The 27,014-nt window shown below is 34.2% G+C and overlaps 1 long non-coding RNA gene across 2 annotated transcripts; it reads left to right on the forward strand.

The window, feature by feature from the left end:
* The first annotated feature begins 10,808 nt into the window (after window positions 1-10,808).
* On the forward strand, window positions 10,809-14,262 carry LOC130465694 (uncharacterized). Of its 2 annotated transcripts, none has more exons than XR_008925712.1 (2): window positions 10,809-13,488; window positions 13,772-14,262. It is a non-coding gene; the product is annotated as an uncharacterized lncRNA (long non-coding RNA). The 2 variants fall into 2 exon arrangements; XR_008925711.1 differs by having other exon boundaries at window positions 10,809-11,376.
* The last annotated feature ends 12,752 nt before the right edge of the window (window positions 14,263-27,014 follow it).

Below are 27,014 nucleotides of genomic sequence, written 5' to 3' on the forward strand. Positions count from 1 at the left end.
GAAAGAGGTTTATTTGGATTTTTAATGACTTTAAAATTATTAAATAGTTGCTTGATTTTTATTAAAGTATGAATGATAATTGATTTATTATTTATTTTAGGAGGAAGCTTTGATTGATTAAGTTGTTGAGCAAAGTGACACCTTTGAGAACGTACTCAAGGTCGTATATGTGTAGATTATGCGTATGTGTGTAGTACAATGCATAGGAAGTAATTTTTTTAATCACGTAGCATCATGTCATATGTCCATGTGATGGTTACTTGGTTCAAGAGAAGTTTGTGGTTCTTATTTTATTATGCCATCATTTAGTAGAACATGTTTGTCATTATTTAATTATGCAAGCATGTAGTATGAATTGTGCAAGAGTCTCATTCATGCTAAAATCGAGAGAATTTATTCATTGCATGTGTGTCTTAGTACCCTTGTAGAAGTAGAGAAGTACGTTATTCATTGCATTTGTGTCTTAATACCCATGTAGAAGTGGATAAGTTATTATTTGCATGCGAGTCTTAGTACCCATGTAAAATCAAGAGAAGTTCATTTAATGCATGTGTGTCAAGTACCTATATAAAGTAAGAAAAGCTTGATGTCACATGTGTGTCTTTGTACCCTTGTGATCTAATATGATACTGGTGGCGGGCAAAGTCTTGGATACTTAGTAAGTGATTGTCTAGTAGTAGTTATTTATTGGACAAGAACTAAAAGCTCTTGGATCGTATACCTAGAGTGGACATATGGGGGAGGTTTATATGGTGCTGCCCTTTGAACATACGCTGTGGTACAAGACAATGTTCCATGTTTTATTATTTTATGCATTGGATCCATCACAGAATGTTGACATAGTTTGGTAGCATGACCAGCTCCCGTGCTACCGTCCCTTTGTGGACATAGTAGAAATAAGCCCGGTTCATTTCTTAATCCAAATTCTGGAATTTCATATTCCGTCAAGAAGAAGAAAAGAAGTTATCTAGTAGTAGTAAAGTCAATAGTAAAGTCTAAAGTATAAGTCAAGAGTAAAGTCTAAAGTATAAGTCAAGAGTAAAGTTAAGAGTATATATTGTTATTCATTGAATTATGCATTGCATGTTGGAATGTCAAGTAGTAGTTGTTAGTGATCATTTCAGTTGTCAATTTGAACATGTTTAGTTGCATTTCTATTTCATATATGAACTCAACTTTGCTGATTCGTGCTTTCTTGATTGTCTTGGTCATGGCATGTGCCTTAATGACCCTGTGATGATCCATACTTTACAATTGTGATTATTGTGAGCTGTTCACATGTGTTCTAAGTGAAGAAGCATTCCATTATCATTTTCATCCGGGTTTGAGTGTTAGTGATTCGTTTATGCATCGAACACTTTTATTTAAAGTATTTTTTCAAGTATTTAAAGATTTTAAAAGGTTTTGAATTAATGGTTTGTGGGACTTTAGTGGTTCCAAGTTGTATGGACTTTAATTCCATAAAATACTTTGCAAAGCATATTAATTAATAGTAGTTAAATTCCGCTGCAAAATTCTAATAATAGCCTTTACCATTTTCATGATGGCGGTAATGCCTTGGTAATTCCTTTTATTTATTAAAGAAAATAGTTTTTAAAAAGCAAGGAATTATTAGGGTGTTACAAGGGAGATCGCGCACGCGTTGGCTCTCTATGCATGCTATGTCAGCATTGGCAACCAGCCAAGCGCGAATGCGCAAGGGCGCTACAAATGATAGCAAGGCTCACGCCTTGGCCATGCGCGCGCGGCCCGTGCGTCGCTGTTGTTGTTGCTATGCGAGGCGTGGGTTGTGCCCATGCGCTTGCTAGCTCAGCGCGCATAAGGAACTATGGCCTCGTGCCATTGTGTGCTTTGTGCAGAGCGACGAACTTAATCAATTTCCGTTCGTGCTTATAATTTTTCTCGGAATTTAGTTTTATTAGTTTAATTATTATAATTAATTTATACTAATTATTTTAATTTAACATAATCAAAACCTTGAATAAATTATAATTCATTCGATTTAATCAACTTTAAAAAATTAGGATTTAAAATAATTATTATTTGAGCTTTAAATTTTAATTAAACTTTGTGGTTTCCGGTTAGACATGGAAACATAAATTCTATGTTTAGTATTAGCAAACATATAATACTTGGTTTGAGTGAGAGATTTTATCATGTTTGGTTAAAAGTAAGCTTATATAAGCAGTTGTTTAGTGTATAAGCAATTTTTCAGCCAAGCTCGTCCGATTTAGAGGTCCTTTCACAAGTATCTTTTTTCGGGGAACATGCTTAACCAGAAAATTGGATGTTCTCATTTTATCCTAGATTAGGTCCTTTATTTCATTAGGATTAACAACTCGATTAGAACTAATATGGTCAAATAATTGGTAGATTTCCGAGCCTTAATTAGTTTATGCCAATATTATATGATGCATTTTTCTGCAAACTTGCTAAGTGGGCCACAAAAAATGAATGGGTGAATGGTATATATTGCATGTATATTGTTTTGCGGGTTGCATAGAGTGACTAGTATGACCAAAATAAGATAGAAAATATGGCCTGCCAACCATTAATTTGAATGTAAAATATGGACTAATGCAACATAAGTTTTAATTTAAATATGGTATACATACTGTTAGCATTTTGTAATAATTAGGATAGTTATTTCGATTTTACAATCCTATTTGATGAAGATGGCGCCTCCCATGATTAAAGTTCAAGTTAGAAAGTTCCATTTCATTTTGAAGACAGAGTTTGAAGTTGAAGCTTCAACAGCAAGGATTGTTGCATTAGTTGTAGGCAATTTTAGTTTCTCGTTGCCTTCGGGACTAGACTTAGAACTGAAAAAATGTTTCTACTAAAAACATCATTTTAGTTTCTTGCTTAGATGTTAAGGGCTTTAAATTTGAAATAAAAGACAATAGTTGCTCGTTTTATTTTAAAGAGATGTTTTATGGATCTGCAAGATTAGGCAATGGACTTTATGTGCTAGACCTCGACAAACAAGTTTATAACATAAATGCTAATTAAAAATTCCAAAACAAAATATTCAGATCTCATCTATTTGAGGCATTATCTATTAGGCCATATTAACACGAAACACATGAAAAATCCTCAGAAAGAAGGAATTCTAGAGCCATTTGACTTATAGGATTTTGGCAAATGCGAGACATGCTTACTTGGCAAAATGACAATGCAACCTTTCTCTAAGGTTGGAGAAAGAGCAAGTGATCTATTGGAACTAATCCACACATATGTGTGCGGCCAAATGAGTTCAAATGCTACAGGTGGTTTCAGCTACTTTATCACTTTCACTGATGACTTCAGTATATATGGTTATGTCTACCTAATGAAGTATAAGTCTCAATCCTTTACAAAATTCAAGGAAATGCATAGTGAATTAGATAATCAACTAGGCAAGAAGATAAAAGCACATCGATATGATAGAGGTGTTGAATATTTAACCTATGAATTTGATGACCATCTGAAAGATTGTGAATCTTGTGAGAATTGACTCCTCCTGGAACACCACAATGGAACGGTAAGTTGGAACGGGAGAATAGAAATTTGCTAGGCATGGTTCAATCAATGATGGGTCAGGCCGAACTTCCAAAATAATTTTGAGGACATGCACTAAACACAGCTGCACATCATATGAGTTATGGACTGGAAAGCCTCCAAAAGTGTCTTTTCTTAAGATTTGGGGTTGTAAAGTATACTTCAAAAGATTAATTTATGACAAACTTCAACCAAAATCTGATAAATGTATCCTTCTAGACTACCTAAAGGAGACAAAGGGGTATTACTTCTACGATACATCTGAGAACAAGGTATTTGTTGTTTGAGATGGTATCTTTTTGGAAAGACAACATATTTCCAAAATGACAAGTGGGAGAAAACTAAACCTCGAAGAACTTCGAGTCAAACAACAAAATCTTGAGAATGATCAAAATGATATTCATGTTGAAACTCAGAAAACTTTAGAAGTGTCTGGTGAGGATCAAGAACCAACTACAATTGTTGCCCCACGTAGATTGAAAAGGCATAGGGGTCATCTAGAAAGATATGTAGGTATCTTAATGTATGAAAGCCGTGAAATTATATTGCTTGAAAGCGAATGAGCCTGCGACCTACAAACAAGCTATGACGAGCCCAAGCTCGAAGCAAGATAGAAGCAATGCAATATGAAATAGACTCCATGTCTGAAAACCAAGTTTGGGATTTGGTAGGTTTTCCGGATGGCTACCAAACCATAGGAATCAAATGGGGTTTCAAGTTGAAAAAGGACAAGGACGGGAAATTGCAAGTTTTCAAAGCTGAATTGGTTGCAAAATAATACAAGCAATGTCATAGGCCATATTTCTAAGCAGCTCTAAAGTTGGTATTAAGTATATTTGTTAACTTATACGTGTTTTGACAATAGTTTTTGAAATGATTGAGGGTATGGTTTTCAAATAGTATTAATTTGATTAGTGAACTTAAATTTAATAGTATTTTATTTGCTAAACGAGTCCTAAAATATGTGTCAAATTATATAACAAATTTCTTATGAAACCGGTTTAGCTAAAGATTAAAATATTTTTATTTTAAAATGAAATTTATCATAACATTAATTATCAAATTTGGTTTACTACTTTTCAAAACATAAATTATGAACATTATAAGAGTGATTTTATAACTCATATTCTAAACATGATTTATTAAAGGTTGGTATGAAGATGTATTAAGTAATTTGATTTTTACCCAACTTTATAAATTTAACTAAATTGCCTTATGAGCGATACTCATCCTCTTTATAACCCCAACCCCCTCTTTGTGTCTATTGAAGGTGCTGCCATTAAATTGGTTTCTTGTGAACCTCCAAAGAAATTAACTCCATCTTTGTGGTATGTCTAGCTAACCAAATTTGACTTTAAAGATATCAACCATACTAAGTTTACAATTACCAATTTATAAAATCTCTCATGATTCGTTGATCATCGCCTTAAAAATACCAAATTAACGCTCATCTCATCACCATGAGACACCAATAATGGTCTTCTATTCAATGACAAAACCCCGTCAATACTTTTTCAAAATAGAAAAACCCAAAACCTAACACATGCAATTGGATTTTCTCTCTCCTCTGTGCTGATTGCGTTGTTGATCCTTCTCCGCCGGCGACCTCCGACTGTGTTCCATTGCCACCTAATCTCGGTACCAGAGCCACCATTGTCGCCCCCACTTGAATCTGCATGTGCACGCGCCGTCGGCGTTTCCTTCTCTCGCCGGTGGTGATGCAGCGTTGTTGGAGTTCTAATTGATGATTGTTGTTGTCGACCTTGTCGTTGATGGTGTTGTTGCTCGTTGCTAGTAGTGCCGGTCCTGACATTTAATGGGCCCTAGGCTAAAAATGAGAAATGGGCCCCCGTATGTATTCGTAATAAATACTCGTAAGATTTTAAGTTTCAAAATCTATTTGACAGATAATTTCATTAAAAAAAATACGCATGATTTTTGTTATAAAATCTTTTTTCTACTATTTTTGTTATAATAAAGATGAGGGTTTTTTTATTCGTCATGTATATGTTTCACGTAGAGTAAGAATGTGAATAGAATTGATCGTAGATCGTGCAATAAGAGTATGACATAGTTATTTTTACTATGTAACATGGTTTTAAAAGTAAACTTCATAGATATTCATTTTTATAAAAATAGTTTTTTGGGGTTTTTTTTTATCACAAGCTGATTTTGTTGAATAAAAGATGACAAACAACCTAAAAAACCACATTACATAAAACTGTAGAGGGAGATTAATTATCAATAAAAAAACTATACAGGAGAAAGACTTAAACATATGAGATTATGAGACATGAAAAGAAAAAAAAAGGGAAAGGAAATGAGTACTTCCTATTATTAGGGAAAGAATATTAAAAAACAATGGTTGTATTTTCCCAAAAACAAAAAAAGCTCATGTACTAAGAAATTTCAAAAAAGGAAAAGGAGACTGGTTACTTTGTCAGACATAGAAAGAAATAAAAACAAAAAGGCAGAATCACGGAAAATAACAGCAAGACGAATCGATCCCGTATCATTTGTATTCATGTACCTACCCATTACTGCTGGAACACCAATGTTTCTGTTAACTCTTATTGCATCGTTTTCTATTAATGCAAAAAAAACTAGGGTCCGAATTATTTTAGGGCCCCTTTCGACCCTGGGCCCTAGGCCGTCACATCCCTCGTCTATGCCCAGGGTCGGGCCTGGTTGCTAGCCTGAGGTGTCGCACTCCTCCTTAATCTCTTTTTCTTTAATTCAAGAATTGAAATAAAATTGATTGAAGATGGTTAATTAGGTTGGATGATTGATGTTGTTTCTGCCATTTTAATTGTTATATTGTTGCTGCTAACATTGTTATTGCTTTTGCCATTTATTTTTTTAAGAATTGTTCTTGTTTTATCATTGGTTTAAATGTTGGTTGATTGAGATTCTTAAGTTACTTTATAAAACAAATGAACATTAAGTTATGAACTTTATATCTCACATTAGTAATAAGTGAGATAATTAGGTAGTTAGTTAAAGTTCTAACTCGTGGGTTTCTTAGAATATAATAAGAATTTATAATGAAAACTATGAGAAGAAACTTTTAAAGATTTGGATAAAGGAGTTTAAGGTGATTGTGGGATTAAGAATTGATTGATTTTCGTCATACGTGGCAATTTTGAATTTGTTATCGCCGTATGTGGCAAGATGGTAAACCGTCCTCATCTCTAGTGTAACTGTTCAAGGACTCCAGGGTCACAATAAAAGCTAGATTTGGGGGGTGTGCACACTAGAGGTTATTGAATGTACTATCTGGGGTTCCCGGGTACATATTAAATAGACTGTCAGGGTCTCCCGGGTCTTATCTATTGTTTAGTAGATTGTCAGCTAGGGACTCCCGGATCTACTTAGAATGGAGAATTAAGGAAATTTTTGGAACACAAAGGGACGATGTTGAGATGATTGGTAAAGAACTCCAATAGCTAACAATAAAGAACTTCATTGACTCACTTAACTACTAACGTAACACAATTTGTTTTATCTTTTGCTATTTCAAAGTTATCCGAAAACAACAATGTTTTGAAATTCATAAGTACTCGTTATTAGGGTATTACTTTTGAAACTTCTTAAGTATGTACATGAGTTTCTTCATGCTGGATTAAGGTAGAGTTGTGGTACTCAACATTTGCTGACGTGCGTATTTCTTGTTTTTGTTGTTTGTGTTATTCTCCCATTTGAGATTGAACATGCGACGACCCATTTGATTATGGTGAGAAGGAGATGCAGGTAATGATGATTGAGGTTGGGCACGTGGGAGTGAGGACTTCTTGATTCCCTCTAAGTTTTGCGAACTAAGTGAAGTTGGGAACCTAGTTATGTACTTTTGTGGAAGACTTTACTATTTACGTATAAGAGAATTAATTTCCTTTAGTTTTGTAATATGAATAGTATTTAGTTTTGCATCTACTTGAAAAGTAGCAGTAACCCTGATGGTGTATTGCGAAATTGTATATGTTGGAATGATGTATTTGAAGCATGTTAAAGAAAATATAACGTAATTTCCTAAATAAAATTTTAGGTTGTCCATATTTAGAGGAAGTGCTGCCGAAATTTTTAATAATTAATTAAGTGTAAATTTTAATTAGTGTTTTTAATATAGGCTTAAATAGAGGGGGTGTTACAGGTGGTATCTAAGCGGCCCTACGACTGTATGCCGAGTCATTTGACAACTTAGCTACATAGTAGGTAAAAAGATCTTTGGGATTCGTTGTTGTTAATTGAGGATAAGGTTTGAGAAGAATCGACATTTGGAGATTATGAGTTGTGATATGAATGAAGTGATTTAGGAAATTGGAGTTGTGATTTGAAAATGTTTAAGTCATACTAATTTGATATATTCGAGAACTGAGTTAGTAATGTATTTTGGGATATTCAGTTTGAGGTCCTTATGAGTAGGGCTGTGCAAAAAATCTGGAAAATCAAAACTATATCCGAAAATCGAAAAGACCTAACCGAAAAGGCGAGTAACCGAACCGAAATAATAGGGCCAGGGTCAGTCTTTTTTAATTTAGAAAAAAAATCAAACCGAACATGCGGGTAACCGACCCCAAAAGCGGGTAACCAAACAGCCGGTAATTACAACTTTTTTAAAAGAAAATAATCAATAATTTTACCCATTTTTTCCAGTAATATTTTTACATTTTGACAGGTCTAGTCGTCTAGGCATTAGCAGCTGGTAGCTTTAGAACGCTTTCACATCAACTGTTCCGTCTGATTTGATTTCTTGAGGTCGTGCATGCCATGTTCGCTTTTCTTTCTCAAATGCAGGGAAACAAAATATTTATTGGTTAGAAGACTGAAAGGGCTACTACGAACTAGTTGAGCATATCATAACAAAATAATAATAGGGATAAGGTATAGAGCTTCACTCATTCATCATACTACTTGGAAGTTGGAACCTAGTTTTTATCATATTAATTTGAACTATTATCCGACCAAACTGACCGAAAAAAACTCAATACTCGAAAAAGAGGGTATCGGTACCTATGGTTACAGTTTAGGGTCGACTTTCTTGTAACCCGAAACTAACGGTTAACCGAAATAAATTCATAACGGGTAACCGAACCCGATTTTGCACACCCCTACTTATGAGTTAATAATTTATTTGGGACATGGTATTAGGAGTCACTGGCAAGGTTATAGCCAATGTTATTTTTGTGTTCGTCATGATCTTCATATCATGGCCTATGATTGGGAGTTATGAGTTAGAGTTTCTTTTATAAAGAGTTGAGATTTAAAATTTGAATAATGATTTGTGGATCTTAGTATAAATTCTTTTATGGGATGCTGATATTAGGGTCATGTGCTACTATTTGAGAAAATTAGAATTTCTTTGGATCTATTTAGTTGTTTAAGGAATATTATCGATAAATTGAGTTGGGAGGCCTAAGATGGTCATATGAATTATTTAGAATTATTGATATAGAAATTAGTTTGAATGTGTATGTATAATGTGTATGGTGGATCTTTTATGGTTTGATTTGATTAATAGTTTGGATTATTATAAAATAATATTTGAGAATTTAAGATGGTAATTAGTAAGGAAATTGAGTTTAGTGATAAGAATTGTGATTTAAGGTCATTGGAATTTTGAGTTTTCTTGGTTGGTTGATAAAAAGTTAATTAATTAAAATTGATAGTTTGAGTTGGGAAATCGAGTTAGATGATTGCAAAGATTGGTTATGGCCTATGAAACATTGTAAGGACAATTTTGATTGAGAATGTTCATGATTATAGATGCAAAAGCATAAAAATTTGGGTGATATTATGGGAGAAAAATTAATTGGTGATTGAGATTATTCTTTGTTTGAATGGTGAGAAGTAATATATTGAGTTCCAATTATCTGTTTTGATTTCATTTGAATTAAAGTGTCATGTTGGGGGTACTGAGATGAGAAATGGGTTACTGGTTATACTTTGAAGGATGGATCTCTGATTTTGTTAAGAGATGTACATTTAAGAAACCAATTTGGGAGAAGGCGAGCCTCCTAATTGTTGTATTGGTCTTGAATTATTTGATTCACTAATGTATGAAATAGTTACTTAAAGGTTTTCCGGATTAGTGTGGCTACTGGAAGTTTGAGTAATTGAACTAGAGATTTGAAACTAAGATCTTCATACCCAAGTGAGAAGGTTCAAATAGGATAAAGTTGAATCAAGCTAGAATTAGAAGAAAATGATCAAGTATTCTAGTTCTTTTACTTTATTTTGTAAATTTATTGTTACTTTAATAGAATTTTGACTATCATAGATATTGTCTATGAATTTTTCTTTGATTTGTGTTTTTCATTTAAATTGACATTCGTGTTGTGCTTTGATGTTATTATACTTGATTGAAAGCATTAGCTTAATTGGGTAATATTTTAGGTGGTGATCGAGAACCAGCTAGTTGTTAAGGAACGTGATGAAATTACTTGAACAGCAGTTTTATCCTTGTCCATGGTAGCTTATCGATCGAGTTATGTGATTTGGTGAACTCTAAAGTATAGGTTACATTCTCACTTTATGTTATGATTTATTGTTTCTAAAGTTATGAGAACAAACTTTATTGTAAAGAGAGTATTGGTATGATTTAGTACCTCAAAATTTTATTAATAATCATGTTTTAAAATTTCAATTTATTATGAAACATATCAAAGCCAAATCTTTGGTATGTTTTAGATTATTTTGAACCGAAGCTTTAAAATTTATTTCCTTTGACTATTTTTTCTTTAATAAAATCCTTGGAATTCAAAGTTAAAATATACGACTATTTTAAAGTTCGAGGACAAACATTGTTTTAAGGGTGGTATAATGTAATAGCCCAGATTTCTATGCAGCTCTAAAGTTTGTATGAAGTATATTTGTTAACTTATACGTGTTTTGACAATAGCTTTTGAAATGATTGAGGGTATGGTTTTCGAATAGTATTAATTTGATTAGTGAACTTAAATTTAATAGTATTTTTTTTGCTAAACGAGTCCTAAAATATTTGTCAAATTATATAACAAATTTCTTATGAAACCGGTTTAGCTAAAGATTAAAATATTGTTATTTTAAAATGAAATTTAACGTTAATTATCAAATTTGGTTTACTAGATTTCAAAACATAAATTATGAACATTATAATAGTGATTTATTTTATAACTCATATTCTAAACATGATTTATTAAAGGGGAATATGAAGATGTATTAAGTAATTTTATTTTTACCCAACTTTATAAACTTTAAAAAAACAAATCCTTATGAGCGATACTCATCCTCTTTATAACCCTAACCCCCTCTTCGTGTCAATTGAAGGTGATGCCATCAAATTAGTTTGTTGTCAACCTCCAAAGAAATTAACCCCATCATTGTGGTATGTCTAGCTAACCAAATTTGACTTTAAAGATACCAAATATGCTAAGTTTACAATTCCCAATTTATAAAATCCTGCATGATTCGCTGATCACAGCCTTAAAAAAACACCAAATTGATGCTCATCTCATCACCATGAAACACCATTAGTGGTCTTCTATTCAATCACAAAACCCCGTCGATAATTTTTTTAAATAGAAAAACCCGAAACCTAACACATCCAATCGAATTTTCTCTCTCCTCTGCGCTGATTGCGCTGTTGATCCTTCTCCGCCGGCGACCTACGACTGTGTTCCATCGCCACCTAATCTCGGAACCAGAGCCACCATTGTCGCCCACTTGAATCTGCATGTGCACACGCCACCGACGTTTCCTCCTCTCGCTTGTGGTGCTGCAACGTTGTTGGAGTCTTAATTGCTGATTATTGTTGTTGTCGACCTTGTCGTTGATGGTGTTGCTATTTGTTGCTAGCCCGAGGTGTCGCACTCCTCCTTTATCTCTTTTTCCTTAATTCAAGAATTGAAATAAAATTGATTGAAGATGGTTAATTAGGTTGGATGATTGATGTTGTTTCTGCCATTTTAATTGTTGTATTGTTGCTGCTAACATTGTCGTTGCTTTTGCCATTTATTTGTTTAAGAATTGTTCTTGTTTTATCATTGTTTTAAATGTTGGTTGATTGAGATTCTTAAGTTACTTTATAAAACAAATGAATATTAAGTTATGAATTTTATATCTCACATTAGTAATAAGTGAGATAATTGGGTGGTTAGTTAAAGTTCTAACTCGTGGGTTTCTTAGAATATAATAAGAATTTATAATGAAAACTATGAGAAGGAACTTGTAAATAATTGGAGAAAGGAGTTTAAGGTGATTGTTGGATTATGAATTGAATGATTTTTTCCGTACGTGGCAATTTGGAATTTAGTATCGAAGTATGTGGCAAGATGGTAACCATCCGTATCTCTAGTGTGAATGTTCATGGACTCCCGAGTCATAATAAAAGCTAGAGTTGGGGGGTATGCACACTAGAGGTTATTAAATGTAATGTCAGGGGCTACATATTAAATAGACTTTCAGGGTCTCCCGTGTACATATTAAATACACTTTCAGGGTCTCCCGGGTCTTATCTATTGTTTAGATTGTCAAGGACTCTCGGATCTACTTAGAATGGAGAATTAAGGAAATTTTGGAATACAAAGGGACGATATTGAGATGATTGGTAAAGAACTCCAATAGCTAACAATAACACAATTTGTTTTATCTTTTGCTATTTCAAAGTTATCTGAAAACAACAATGTTATGAAATTCATAAGTACTCGTTATTAGTGAAGGAAATAATGCCCTTGGTCCAAGTATGCATTCAATGATAAGTCTAATAAATGCGGTTCAGTATTAATTAACAAGTTAATAATTCAGTGAGATCAAGTGAGCTGAATGCCTAGCTAGAGGCCGCTTCAGTTCAAGTGGAATTAATGATATTAATCCACAGCTTACTCTTGACTGAACCCGTAGGGTCACACAAATAGTACGTAAACGGATCAAGTATTTAATGGCATTAAATACTCTATCTATAGATATTCGGAATCGACGGATCTTGGTTTCAGTGGGAGCTGAGATCGTCACAAGCAAGTGAATACTCCGGAAACGATGATATTGCCGGAAACGGAAATATGGATCGCATCGGAAATATAAATATTATCCAAGTCGTAGATTTTGCCGGAAACGGAAACATGGTACGTATCGGAAAATATTATCGGAAATGGAAATATTGCCGGAATCGGAAATATTGCCGGAAACGGAAATATTGTCAGAATCGGAAATATTATCGGAATCGGAAAATAATTCCGGAAACAGAAATATTAAATATTTGTTCGAAACGGAAATTAATTCCGGAATCGGAAATATTAAATATTGTTCGTATCGGAAATGAATTCCGGAACCGGGAATTTAATCGGAAGCGTATCGTACGAATTAGTATCGGACGAGGCCTGCCGGACGAAGGCCCAGCACGAAGCTGGGCCATCGCCCAGCAAGCAAGACGCACGCCAACACGCACAGCCCATGGCAGCGCCAGGCCCACCGCAAGGCAGGCCCAGCGCGCCAAGGCATGGCTGCGTAGCGTGGGCCAAGCACACACGCATGGGCGGCCCTCGTGGCTGCCGTGCGTGTGTGTGTTTGTGTCCATGCACAATTCCTAAATCTATTAGGATTTGGTGTATGATTAAATTCCTATTCCTAAAAGGATTATTTAATTAATTAGAGTCCTTGTAGGATTCTAAGTTTAATTAAATCGTATCCTACTAGGATTCCAATTCCCTTTCCAAACCTCTATAAATAAAGGCCTAGGGTCATAATTTATGCATATGGGATTGAAGTATTCTAAGGGTAAGTTTTGAAAGAAAAATAAGCCAAACACTTGCAAACACTTAACCGAATTTCCTAGTAACCTTAAGGGCGATTCTAGTTGGTCTAACTTGAGGCGGATCCGGACGTACTGTGGACTATCTACGGAGGGACGACATTTGGAGTCCTAAAGGCTTGTTCTTGTTCGGTTAGGGCGCAGCTAGGGAGGGCACTCTACAAAGGGTATGCTCCTAAATTATGCTAAATGATTATGTGTAAATAATATGTTTCCTGGCATTAAGATTTTTCCGCATGATTTATGTTTTGTCATATGTATCATAACCTAACAATTAGGATATTACTTTTGATGCTTCTTAAGTATGTACATGAGTTTTCTTCATGCTGGATTAAGATAGAGTTGTGGTACTCAGCTTTTGCTGACGTGCGTATTTCTTGTTTTTGTTGTTTGTGTTGTTCTCCCATTTGGGATTGAACATGCGACGACCCATTTGATTATGGTGAGAAGGAGATGCAGGTAATGATGATTGAGGTTGGGCACGTGGGAGTGAGGACTTCTTTATTCCATCTAAGTTTTGCGAACTAAGTGAAGTTGGGAACCTAGTTAAAATGCACTTTTGTGGAAGACTTTACTATTTGCGTATAAGTGAATTAAATTCCTTTAGTTATGTAATATGAATAGTATTTAGTTTTTGTATCTACGTGAAAAGTAGCAGTAACCCTGATGGTGTATTGCGAAATTTTGTATGTTGGAATGATGTATTTGAAGCAGGTTAAAGAAAATATGACGTAATTTCCTAAATAAAATTTTAGGTTGTCCATATTTAGAGGAAGTGCTGTCGAACTTTTTAATAATTATTAAGTGTAAAATTTAATTAGTGTTTTTAAGATAGGCTCAAATAGAGGGGGTATTATAGGCAAGTTCACGGTGTGGAATGTGGATTATGATGAAACATTTTACGATTATGATTATGAAATGTTAGCAATTGGTTCATTTTACCAATTGTAATGCTAAGTTCTATTGGATAATGTTCGCAATTGGTTCATATTACGATTATGAAATATGACAGATGGATTTCAAAACTGCTTTATTAAACGACGTTTTAACAGAAACTGTGTTTATGACACAACCTGGGGTTTTAAGGATCCAAAGAATTGTAAAAATTTATGCAAGCTTAAGAAATCCATTTATGGATTGAAGCAAACATCAAGGAGATGGAATATACGTTTTGACAAAGCATTCAATGACTTTGGGTTTGTAAAAAACCCAGATGTAGACACTTAATTTGTACGAATCTAACTTTAAAATGAGGTTGCTCATTAAAAAGTATCATTGATTTTGGACTTGAATGAAAATATTGAACATGAATATTGAATCTTGAAATTAGGAGGCTAAATATTCAAAGATAAGAAGATTCTTTCTAGAAAAGTATCATATTTGATATGCTCAAATAAACTTGAAAGTATTCTAATTTAAAGTTCTTCTCATTTAAACAACCTTGAACATTGAATACTGAACATAAAACTTGAACTTCATGAGTACTAGTTTGAAAAAGGATTTGCATTTTTTCAAACATCCTTGGACATTTGCAAAAGCTAGGGGTTTGTAAAATTTGTTGATGATTGTTGTAAAGAGTATTTTCAAGAGTGAAATCTCATTCACTACGGAGTAATAATTATTTTCGAAAATAACTTGTAAAGATTGAAACTTGAACTTGAAATAAGAGTATGGAAGATCATTTGAAGGGAATTTCAAGAGAGAAACTTAAAAGTTACTCTTTTATTGCATTTCCTAGTTCATTTGAGTAGGAACTCAAATGAATATCATAGGATAATTTTGTAGGATTAAAATAAGAAAGGTAGAAGCTTGAAATTGAAAGATTAGGGCCTTAGAATTTACCCAAGTCTTATAGGTTGTAAATTCCTAGCTTGGGAACCAATTGCTAAATTATAGATTTTGTATTTTGTGAATGATTTTGGAAGAGATATTCATTTTGGAAAAGTTGTATTTTGTGGAAGAATTTGAGCAGAGTTTCGACACTCTTTCTGCTGATTTTCTCCTTCTCGATTTTATGTGAAAAATGGGGGTGTTTATAGGAATGTTCGAATACTTCCCGCAAGGGCACCGCCAAGTGTTGGACCAGCGTTGGGCGGTAGGCTAGCTTGGCATCAGGCACCATTCCTGCTGTCACCAGGACAACTGCAAAAGTCCTTTAGACGCGTCTGAGGCCCTAAAGGACGAGCGTACCTTTTGTCCTTTATGGCTTGGATTTTAAACAATCTATTTTGAATTTCGTGCATGAAAGCGACATTTTTGAGTCGTTTTTCGGGTTTTGCTGAATTGTCAGGTTTTTGCTCGATTTTGGCAAGTCGGCGCCCGAGATGCTCAGTTTTGTTGGTTGACGCCTGAATTTGAAGTGCTTTAAGTCATTTTCAGTGGAAACGTGCCACGGATACTGATCGTGGCATCCACTTCCCGAGATTGTGTTTGGAATTGAATTTTGAACAAAGTTCCGGGATGGGGACTGACTTGGGAGTTGGATTTTGGAATTGTAACAAGTTCGTTGTATTTTGCAATTGTAGCTTACGCTTGGAGTTGCCCCAATGTGAAGCTAGGTCGATTAGGATCGTCATCGACCCTAAGGGGAGAAAAAAATTAGGTGTCTACAACAACTTTTTGAGCAAAATTAACATCAACGAGATCGAAAGCCAATTGAAAAAATTCACAATTAGATGAATTATGGGATTTTAGATTAAACAAATAAATTAAATATAAAGAAAAAATCATTTATTCTGCGTTTTAAAAACAAACCCTAACCTCCATAGTTTGGTCGTCGTTGTAGGACATAAGGAGATTGAAGACGACAATAAAGAAGGTGGTAAGATGTCATGGAGAAAAGAAATTTGATGATTTGCCGTCGTACACAGAACTATGCCATCTCTTCGGGAAGAGGGAGTGTGTATATCACGGTATGAGGGGGAGGAAAGTAAGACGGGGGTATGAGAATCGAGATGAAACTGAAAACGAATAATGAAGACTAACACCTAGACTCTACATATAGCTAAAGAGTTTTTAAAAAAAAATATGATTTCGCCTTAACACAATAACATACTCCCACACTCTTTTCTTACTTGGTTAACACAATTTTCATATCTCCTACTTAAATTTATTCCGCCTTCATGATTGTCTGGAATATCAACATTAAATATCTCATTCTCCATCGATAAATACCTACATTGAACATTCCATGCAAAAATAAGATCATACTATACAAAATTGATTTTGAGTAAATCACTTAGAATCCAAATGAAAGTATAAAGAATAAGGGTAACTTGGTCAGATTAGCTTAAATTAAGCCAATTAGACAAAACATACTCGCATCGTATCAAAGAAAATAAATTTTAATCCAAATGGATTAAGGAACAAGTAAAGGTAATTTGGTCAAACTAGATCAAATTAATCTAATTTGATAGAACTTAACTAAATTTGATAAAAGTAAATAAAATCGAATACAAATTTAAGCATAAAGAAAAAAGTAGGGTAATGGTCAAGATCGAACTACGTAAATTAGATCAAATTAATTATGTTTTACACAAATTCCAAATTTTACTACATCTCTATTTTTAATTTGTACCTTATATTTTTTCTCAAACACACATAACGAATATAAATAAATTTTATTTCATTACAAATCTTTTTTGTTTATAAATTATTATTTACGAGTAATTAATTATACTCTGTAAACAAATTTAATCTCATATGTGCGTTGTACATGTCCTAAGCTAGTTTTTATTCCAAACCATGTCGGAAACACGCCAACAAAAATTGTGGGTTTATTGCAATGTTGTTGATTCAATCGAAAATCACGCCTGATTTTTGTGGGAGTATGTTATTTTGTAACACCCTAATAATTCCTTGCCTTTATAAAACATTTTTCAACTTACAATAAAGGAATTACTAATATATTACCGCCGCCACCATGATAACAGTTAAGACTATTACCAGAATTATGCAGCGGAATAACTAACTTCCAAAATATAAATAGTAGTTAATGGCCTCCATACAAATCGGAACCATAACGGCCCAAAACCAAAACATTTAATAATAATTCAAAATCCATTAACTAGCAAATTAAATAGTTTAAGGTATTCTAGACTAATAAAATAGTAGAGTTTAGAATGCAGGAGAAAAACATCGCTCAACACAATCCCATGCTAAATAACTTCTCCCACAAGTTATCTCTACAAACCTGTTATTGAAAATCTACTCCACAACCACTAGTGGAAAAAGGGTCATTTGCATCGCACTTTTAAGCACATTTGCGTCGCACATCGTGCGTGGCAAAAGCTCTCGACGCAAATGACTATTTGTGCGACGCAAATGACCCTTATTTGCGTCGCACAATAAGCAAATGTGCGTGGCAAATGACTTTTCAGGCACCATGTTGAAAAGTCATTTGCCACGCACATTAGCTAAATGTGCGACGCAAATGACTTTTAGGCGCCAAACAAAAAGTCATTTGCCACGCACATTAGCTAAATGTGCGACGCAAATGACTTTTAGGCTCCAAAAAAAAAGTCATTTGCCACGCACATTAGCTTAATGTGCGACGCAAATGACTTTCAGGCGCAAAAAAAAAAGTCTTTTGCCACGCACAATAGTTTAATGTGCGACGCAAATGATAATTTTAGCGCCAAAAAATTAAGTCATTTGCCTCGCACATTAAGCTAACGTGCGTGGCAAATGACTTATATGTTTTTAAAAAAAAATTCGTTTTTTAATATTTTAGTTGGAAATTCCAACATGATCGTCTTTGAAATTAGACGCTTCATTCCCAATACCGGGAATACATTTATAAATAATACCTGTCACAAAAGTTTACAACGTAATTAACGTTCCCAATAAAAGGCAATTAAATTCGTCATAGATCAACCAACATGTTACAACAAACATAAAATTATTACAACAAAGGTACGTAGCTAGCTAGAGATCAAGTTCATATTACAAATTAAGCTAAAAATTCGACATTGTTCATGAAGTAATCTGCCCAAAAATCTTTCACCTCATTAATCTCCTCCGGTGAATAAGGCAATGTTCTTGAAAAATCCTAAAAAAGTGTAAATAATTCAATTTATCAACGATCGATCAATATAATAGTTTTGTGTACTTCAATTTATTATATATATAAAGTACGTAGTTTATGAGAACATACCTTAGTAAGATCTTGACTATTACCATGATTCATTATTATGTCGTACATAAAACGCATGACGTAGTAGCCACAATCTAGTGATCCCGGTTGTTGAGCACACTAAATGCATTAAAATAAATAACACAAGTAAAATTTCTATCACATTGTATGTTATAATTTTGAAAAACATGCTTCTTAGGTAAATAATAAACTAATTATACATGTGCTGGAATCCATGTTAATTTAGTTCCCTTAGATTGTCCACCTAGTCTCTTGTAACTCCGAAAAGCACTACACATTCGATAAAATATGCAATTATATATACTTTGTTTACACATGTAAATGCAAAGAATATTTTACATGTAAATGCAATTATATACTTTGTTTACACATGTAAATGCAATTATATACGTAGTAGCCACATTTAAGGCTAATTCAGTCGTTCTAGGTCATTTTTAGGCAAAAATGATGTTTTCGAACCCAACTTTGAACTAAAGAACCTAAGGAATGTTTTCAAACTTATTACACGTCTCATATGCATAGTTATAACTTTCTAAGGCTCTTTACAATCTATTATTTCACATTTAAGGCTAATTGGGTGGTTCTAGGTCATTTTTAGGCAAAAATGATGTTTTCGAACCCAACTTTGAACCAAAGAACCTAAGGAATGTTTTCAAACTTATTACACGTCTCATATGCATAGTTATAACTTTCTAAGGCTCTTTACAATCTATTATTTCACATTTAAGGCTAATTGGGTCGTTCTAGGTCATTTTTAGGCAAAAATGAAGTTTTCGAACCCAACTTTGAACTAAGGAATGTTTTCAAACTTATTCTACGTTTAATATGCTTATTTATAACTTTCTAAGGCTCTTTACAATCTATTATTTCACATTTTAGGCTAATTGGGTCGTTCTAGGTCATTTTTTGGCAAAAATGAAGTTTTCGAACCCAACTTTGAACTAAAGAACCTAAGGAATGTTTTCAAACTTATTACACGTTTAATATGCATATTTACCACTTTCTAAGGCTCTTTACAATCTATTATTTCACATTTAAGGCTAATTGGGTCGTTCTAGTTCATTTTTAGGCAAAAATGATGTTTTCGAACCCAACTTTGAACCAAAGAACCTAAGGAATGTTTTCAAACTTATTACACGTCTCATATGCATAGTATAACTTTCTAAGGCTCTTTACAATCTATTATTTCACATTTAAGGCTAATTGGGTCGTTCTAGGTCATTTTTAGGCAAAAATGAAGTTTTCGAACCCAACTTTGAACTAAAGAACCTAAGGAATGTTTTCAAACTTATTCGCGTTTAATATGCTTATTTACAACTTTCTAAGGCTCTTTACAATCTATTATTTCACATTTAAGGCTAATTGGGTCGTTCTAGGTCATTTTTAGGCAAAAATGATGTTTTCGAACCCAACTTTGAACTAAAGAACCTAAGGAATGTTTTCAAACTTATTACACGTCTCATATGCATAGTTATAACTTTCTAAGGCTCTTTACAATCTATTATTTCACATTTAAGGCTAATTGGGTCGTTCTAGGTCATTTTTAGGCAAAAATGAAGTTTTCGAACCCAACTTTGAACTAAAGAACCTAAGGAATGTTTTCAAACTTATTCTAAGTTTAATATGCTTATTTACAACTTTCTAAGGCTCTTTACAATCTATTATTTCACATTTAAGGCTAATTGGGTCGTTCTAGGTTATTTTTAGGCAAAAATGAAGTTTTCGAACCCAACTTTGAACTAAAGAACCTAAGGAATGTTTTCAAACTTATTACACGTCTCATATGCATAGTTATAATTTTCTAAGGCTCTTTACAATCTATTCTTTCACATTTAAGGCTAATTGGGTCGTTCTAGGTCATTTTTAGGCAAAAATGAAGTTTTCGAACCCAACTTTGAACTAAAGAACCTAAGGAATGTTTTCAAACTTATTACACGTCTCATATGCATAGTTATAACTTTCTAAGGCTCTTTACAATCTATTATTTCACATTTAAGGCTAATTGGGTCGTTCTAGGTTATTTTTAGGCAAAAATTAAGTTTTCGAACCCAACTTTGAACTAAAGAACCTAAGGAATGTTTTCAAACTTAATACACGTTTAATATGCATATTTACAACTTTCTAAGGCTCTTTACAATCTATTATTTCATATTTAAGGCTAATTGGGTCGTTCTAGGTCATTTTTAGGCAAAAATGATGTTTTCGAACCCAACTTTGAACTAAAGAACCTAAGGAATGTTTTCAAACTTATTACACGTCTCATATGCATAGTTATAACTTTCTAAGGCTCTTTACAATCTATTATTTCACATTTAAGGCTAATTGGGTCGTTCTAGGTCATTTTTAGGCAAAAATGATGTTTTCGAACCTAACTTTGAACTAAAGAACCTAAGGAATGTTTTCAAACTTATTCTACGTTTAATATGCTTATTTACAACTTTCTAAGGCTCTTTACAATCTATTATTTCACATTTAAGGCTAATTGGGTCGTTCTAGGTTATTTTTAGGCAAAAATTAAGTTTTCGAACCCAACTTTGAACTAAAGAACCTAAGGAATGTTTTCAAACTTAATACACGTTTAATATGCATATTTACAACTTTCTAAGGCTCTTTACAATCTATTATTTCACATTTAAGGCTAATTGGGTCGTTCTAGGTCATTTTTAGGCAAAAATGATGTTTTCGAACCCAACTTTGAACTAAAGAACCTAAGGAATGTTTTCAAACTTATTACACGTCTCATATGCATAGTTATAACTTTCTAAGGCTCTTTACAATCTATTATTTCACATTTAAGGCTAATGGGGTCGTTCTAGATCATTTTTAGGCAAAAATGATGTTTTCGAACCCAACTTTGAACTAAAGAACCTAAGGAATGTTTTCAAACTTATTACACGTCTCATATGCATAGTTATAACTTTCTAAGGCTCTTTACAATCTATTATTTCACATTTAAGGCTATTTGGGTTGTTCTAGGTCATTTTTAGGCAAAAATGAAGTTTTCGAACCCAACTTTGAACTAAAGAACCTAAGGAATGTTTTCAAACTTGTTCTACGTTTAATATGCTTATTTAAACTTTCTAAGGCTCTTTACAATCTATTATTTCACATTTAAGGCTAATTGGGTCGTTCTAGGTCATTTTTAGGCAAAAATGAAGTTTTCGAACCCAACTTTGAACTAAAGAACCTAAGGAATGTTTTCAAACTTATTTCACGTTTAATATGCATATTTACAACTTTCTAAGGCTCTTTACAATCTATTATTTCACATTTAAGTCTAATTGGGTCGTTCTAGGTCATTTTTAGGCAAAAATAAAGTTTTCGAACCCAACTTTGAACTAAAGAACCTAAGGAATGTTTTCAAACTTATTACACGTCTCATATGCATAGTTATAACTTTCTAAGGCTCTTTACAATCTATTATTTCACATTTAAGGCTAATTGGGTCGTTCTAGGTCAGTTCCGTGCACTGATCTGCACAGTTCTGATCTGAGCTGTGCTGATCAGTGCACAGAACTGATCAGAACTCATTGATCTGCACAGCTCTTCATTCGCGTATTTACATGCTCAATTGCACTATAACGCCCAAGGGTTTTGCAACATTTTGGAACAGAAACCCATAAAAGACACCATCAAAATATTGCAATGTAGGGACCGTAACTTAGAAACAGTCACCCAATCTCACAAAACTCTTCTCTCAATCTTGCATGCTGTCATTATTTCGATTCAAACCCAAACCATATGCATAGTTATAACTTTCTAAGACTCGTACTAATCTATTATTCCACATTTAAGGGTAATTGGGTCGTTATAGTACATATTTAGGCAAAAATGACGTTTTCGAACCCAACTTTTAACTAAACAACTTAAGGAATGTTTTCAATCTTATTACATGTCTCATATGCATAGTTATAACTTTCTAAGACTCGTATTAATCTATTATTCCACATTTAAGGCTAATTGGGTCGTTATAGTACATATTTAGGCAAAAATGACGTTTTCGAACCCAACTTTTAACTAAACAACTTAAGGAATGTTTTCAAACTTATTACATGTCTCATATGCATAGTTATAACTTTCTAAGCCTCGTACTAATCTATTATTCCACATTTAAGGGTAATTGGGTCGTTATAGTACATATTTAGGCAAAAATGACGTTTTCGAACCCAACTTTTAACTAAACAACTTAAGGACTGTTTTCAATCTTATTACATGTCTCATATGCATATTTATAACTTTCTAAGACTCGTACTAATCTACTATTCCACATTTAAGGCTAATTGGGTCGTTATAGTACATATTTAGGCAAAAATGACGTTTTCGAACCCAACTTTTAACTAATCTACTTAAGGAATGTTTTCAAACTTATTACATGTCTCATATGCATAGTTATAACTTTCTAAGACTCGTACTAATCTATTATTCCACATTTATGGCTAATTGGGTCGTTATAGTACATATTTAGGCAAAAATGACGTTTTCGAACCCAACTTTTAACTAAAGAACCTAAGGAATGTTTTCAATCTTATTACATGTCTCATATGCATAGTTATAACTTTCTAAGACTCGTATTAATCTATTATTCCACATTTAAGGCTAATTGGGTGGTTATAGTACATATTTAGGCAAAAATGACATTTTCGAACCCAACTTTTAACTAATCTACAAATTAACTTGGTGAAAAAAATAGTTGCCAAAATAGTACCTATCTCACTATTTCTCTTTTTCAACATAAAATCCTTCATCATGATCTCGGCGCGTATAACTCATGTCAACATCGTCAATCATTTGAGGGATATGCCAGGAGGAAGGTGGAATCTCATTAAACTGCTCATCATACTCTTCTTCATCATCTACATCCTCAACGCCAAGTATTCTTCTTTTGCCTTCCAGAACAACTGACCAACTACGATCGGCAGGGTCAACCATGTATAAGATTTGTTTTGCATGTGATGCTAATATGAAAGGATCTGCAAGATGCCCAACTCGACTAAAGTTTACAAGTGTCAGGTACCCATGTTCATCCTTTTTGACACCGCGACTAATATCAACCCACTTGCACCGGAATAGAGGAATCTTAAAATACTTATATTCCAACTCTAATATTTCTTCAATGACTCCATAGTAAGAGTTAGTCTTATCTACAAGTGTTCTATCTTTTACACTAGCATACTCTGAAGACAAACATATTGCCGTAACACCACTATTTTGCATCGTCGTTTTGTCATCTTGTCGCTTCGTGGAAAAAGAATAGCCATTGATGCCGTACCCCTCATAAGATATTACTTGACATTTAGGACCATATGCCAACCATCTCACCATGTCAGATACCTCATTAGGCGTGTCGAAAAATTGATCCATCACTCGACGCTTGAACCATGTGAGGAATGAACGATTATGCTCTTTTATCAGTTGAGGACCATTTTTTGAAGGATATTGCTCTCTAAGAAAGTTCATGTGCTCAGCCACGTATGGATGGAATTCACTAAGACTTTGCACCACAAACAACTTAACCTTACACATCATTTCAGAACCGATTGATACCCTTTTCCTGTCAATTGTACCTTGACCCCCAAGTCTCACATCATGTCTAGACTTTGGTACTCCGACTTCTTTCAAACGTGCCATATATTGAGAAACCCATGCAGCAACTTCCTCCGCGACGGTTCGTTGGACAATACTAGCTTCAGGTTTGGCCGGATTCATCACTCTATCTTTCAAGGTACCCATTTCCCGTTCAAAGGGATACATGTACCTCATACAAACTGGCCCACAAAGCTTAATTTCACGAACAAGATGAATAATCAAATGAGGCATCATGTCAAAGAATGATGGCGGAAAATACTTTTCAAACTGACACATGGTCTCAAGTACATCGGCCTGCAAATCATCCAGTATTGTTGGATTGATCACCTTGCTACAAATTGTGTTGAAAAAGAAACACAATCTTGTAATGGTATACCTCACTTGTGGCGGTAATATCCCTCGAATTGTAACCGGCAGCAATTGTTGCATCAACATGGGACAATCATGAGATTTCATTCCAACTAATTTCAACTCAGACATGGATACAAGTCTACGAAAATATGAAGAGTAACCAGCAGGGACCTTTAAGCCATGCAAAGACTCACAAAAGCTAACTTTCTCCTTTTTAGACAAGGTGAAACAAGCTGGGGGAAGGTACCAGCGTTTTCCCCTTTCTTGAGGTGCCAACTCGGAGCGACCCATAGCAGCCATATCTTGTCTAACTTTAGGCCCATCCTTCGTTTTCCCTTGCATATTCAACAATGTCCCAACAATGGCATCACAAACATTTTTCTCAATATGCATTACATCCAAACAATGCCTAACTTCCAAATCTCTCCAATATGGGAGATCCCAAAAGATAGACCTCTTCTTGTAACCACCACTTGGCTGACCTTTATAAGGCTTACCAAACTCTGTCTCAATGTCTTTAACCCGTTCATAAACCTCACACGCACATAAGGGGGCAGGAGCTTCTCTCATCTCCAATTCTCCATTAAAAGCTTCCTTCTCTTTTCGAAATGGGTGATCTTCAGGAAGATACATCCGGTAATCCATGTACACATCTTTCCCACAAAATTTTAGGCGCCTCGAGACCAAATCATCATGACAAACTGGACATGCCTTCTTTCCCTTTACAGAATACCCTGACAAATTTCCATAAGCCGGGAAATCATTTATCGTACAAAAAATCATGGCACGTAAAGTGAAATTGGTTTTGGTGTATGCATAAAACATCAACACCCCTTCATCCCACAACAATTTCAAATCTTCAATGAGTGGCTCTAGATACACATCTATGTCATTTCCGGGTTGTTTAGGCCCAGAGATTAAGAGCGACAACATGATGTATCTACGCTTCATGCATAACCAAGGAGGCAAATTGTATATGGTGAGAAGAACCGGCCAAGTGCTATATTGGGTACTAAGTGTCCCAAATGGATTCATTCCATCCGTGCAAAGACCAAGCCTGAGATTCCGAACTTCTTCCCTAAAGACCTTGTACTTTCGATCAATGTTCCTCCATTGTGGAGAATCAGCAGGATGCCTCATTAACCCATCTTTCTTCCTCCCTTCGGCATGCCACCTCAAGAGTTTTGCAGTTTTCTCTTCTGCGAAAAGGTTAAATCTTGGTATAATTGGAAGATACCAAAGCACCTTAGCCGGAGAAGGTTTCTTCTTAGTTGATGTTGCATCATTCTCCACGATCTTGTAACGGGACAATCCGCATCTTGGACACTCATGCAGATTTGCATACTGCTTTCGATACAACAAGCAATCATTTGGACACGCGTGTATCTTCTCATAATCCATACCCAAAGGACACATAAGCTTCTGGGCCTCATAGTTAGACCTTGGAAGTTTGTTTCCTTCAGGAAGATTACCAGACGTGGCCTCCAAAAACTGTGAAAAACTCTTGTTGGTCCAACTGTTTTCCACCTTTAAGTTGAAATATTCGATGACGGCACCAAGTACAGTTTGTGTAGAACCAGGATATAACGGTGTTGCGGAAGCTTTGATTTTACTATCATACATATGGGGACGCTCAACGAAATGATGGTCTTCCACATCATGCATCATATCATCTATCCTATCTTTCTCCTCTTCTTCCTCACTTTCAACACCAATATCATCCTCAATTTCATTATCATCACCATTATCACAATGATTATGCTGACTCGAGCTCGGCATACTAGAACTTGCCCCATGATCTATGCTCTCACCATGCCATGTCCACGTCGTGTAGTGACCCTTAAAACCGCGACGAACTATGTGATCAACAATATCATCAATATCTCGATACCCCCTTGAATTATTGCAATCACAACAAGGACACAGAATTAAACTTGATTCATGTTCTGATTGATGTTTCAAGGCAACCTTAATGAACTCTTGAATCCCTTGTAAGAACCTTGTAGAAAATCGTTTACTACCATACATCCAACTTTGATCCATTTTCAACCACTAAAGATAAAACAATATGACCAAATTTTGTCAAAGGTTAGAATATAAACTAGGCTATTCATATCATTATAAATCCATGGCTTCCAACAAAACCTACCATAACTAATAACAAGTTCCCATAGTACAATTCATTTCACATCACAAATTCACAAACCCGAATTTTGTAGCAAACCCAAAACATCATTTCATAACCTACACAAACCATCTCATAAACCTACACAAACCCAAAAAATCATTTCATAACCTTAATTCAATAAAACCTAAATGTAATAAACAAATAAATTCAACAAAACCAACTATTATAATAACCTATTACAATTCATCAAAAACTACAATTAAAATTCAACAAAACCTAAATCTTAAATGTGCACAATTAAAATTCAATTAAATAATATCCACAATCATAATATATTCAATCTTAAAATTCAACTAAAATGTACAATTAAAATTCAATCAAAATATCTAGAATTATAATTAAAATGCACAATTAAAATTCAATTAAAATTCAATCTTAAATGTAAATAATACCTAATTAATTATTGAAGAGAG

The sequence above is a fragment of the Spinacia oleracea genome, chromosome 1, assembly GCF_020520425.1.
Source record: "Spinacia oleracea cultivar Varoflay chromosome 1, BTI_SOV_V1, whole genome shotgun sequence".
Taxonomy (NCBI): domain Eukaryota; kingdom Viridiplantae; phylum Streptophyta; class Magnoliopsida; order Caryophyllales; family Amaranthaceae; genus Spinacia; species Spinacia oleracea.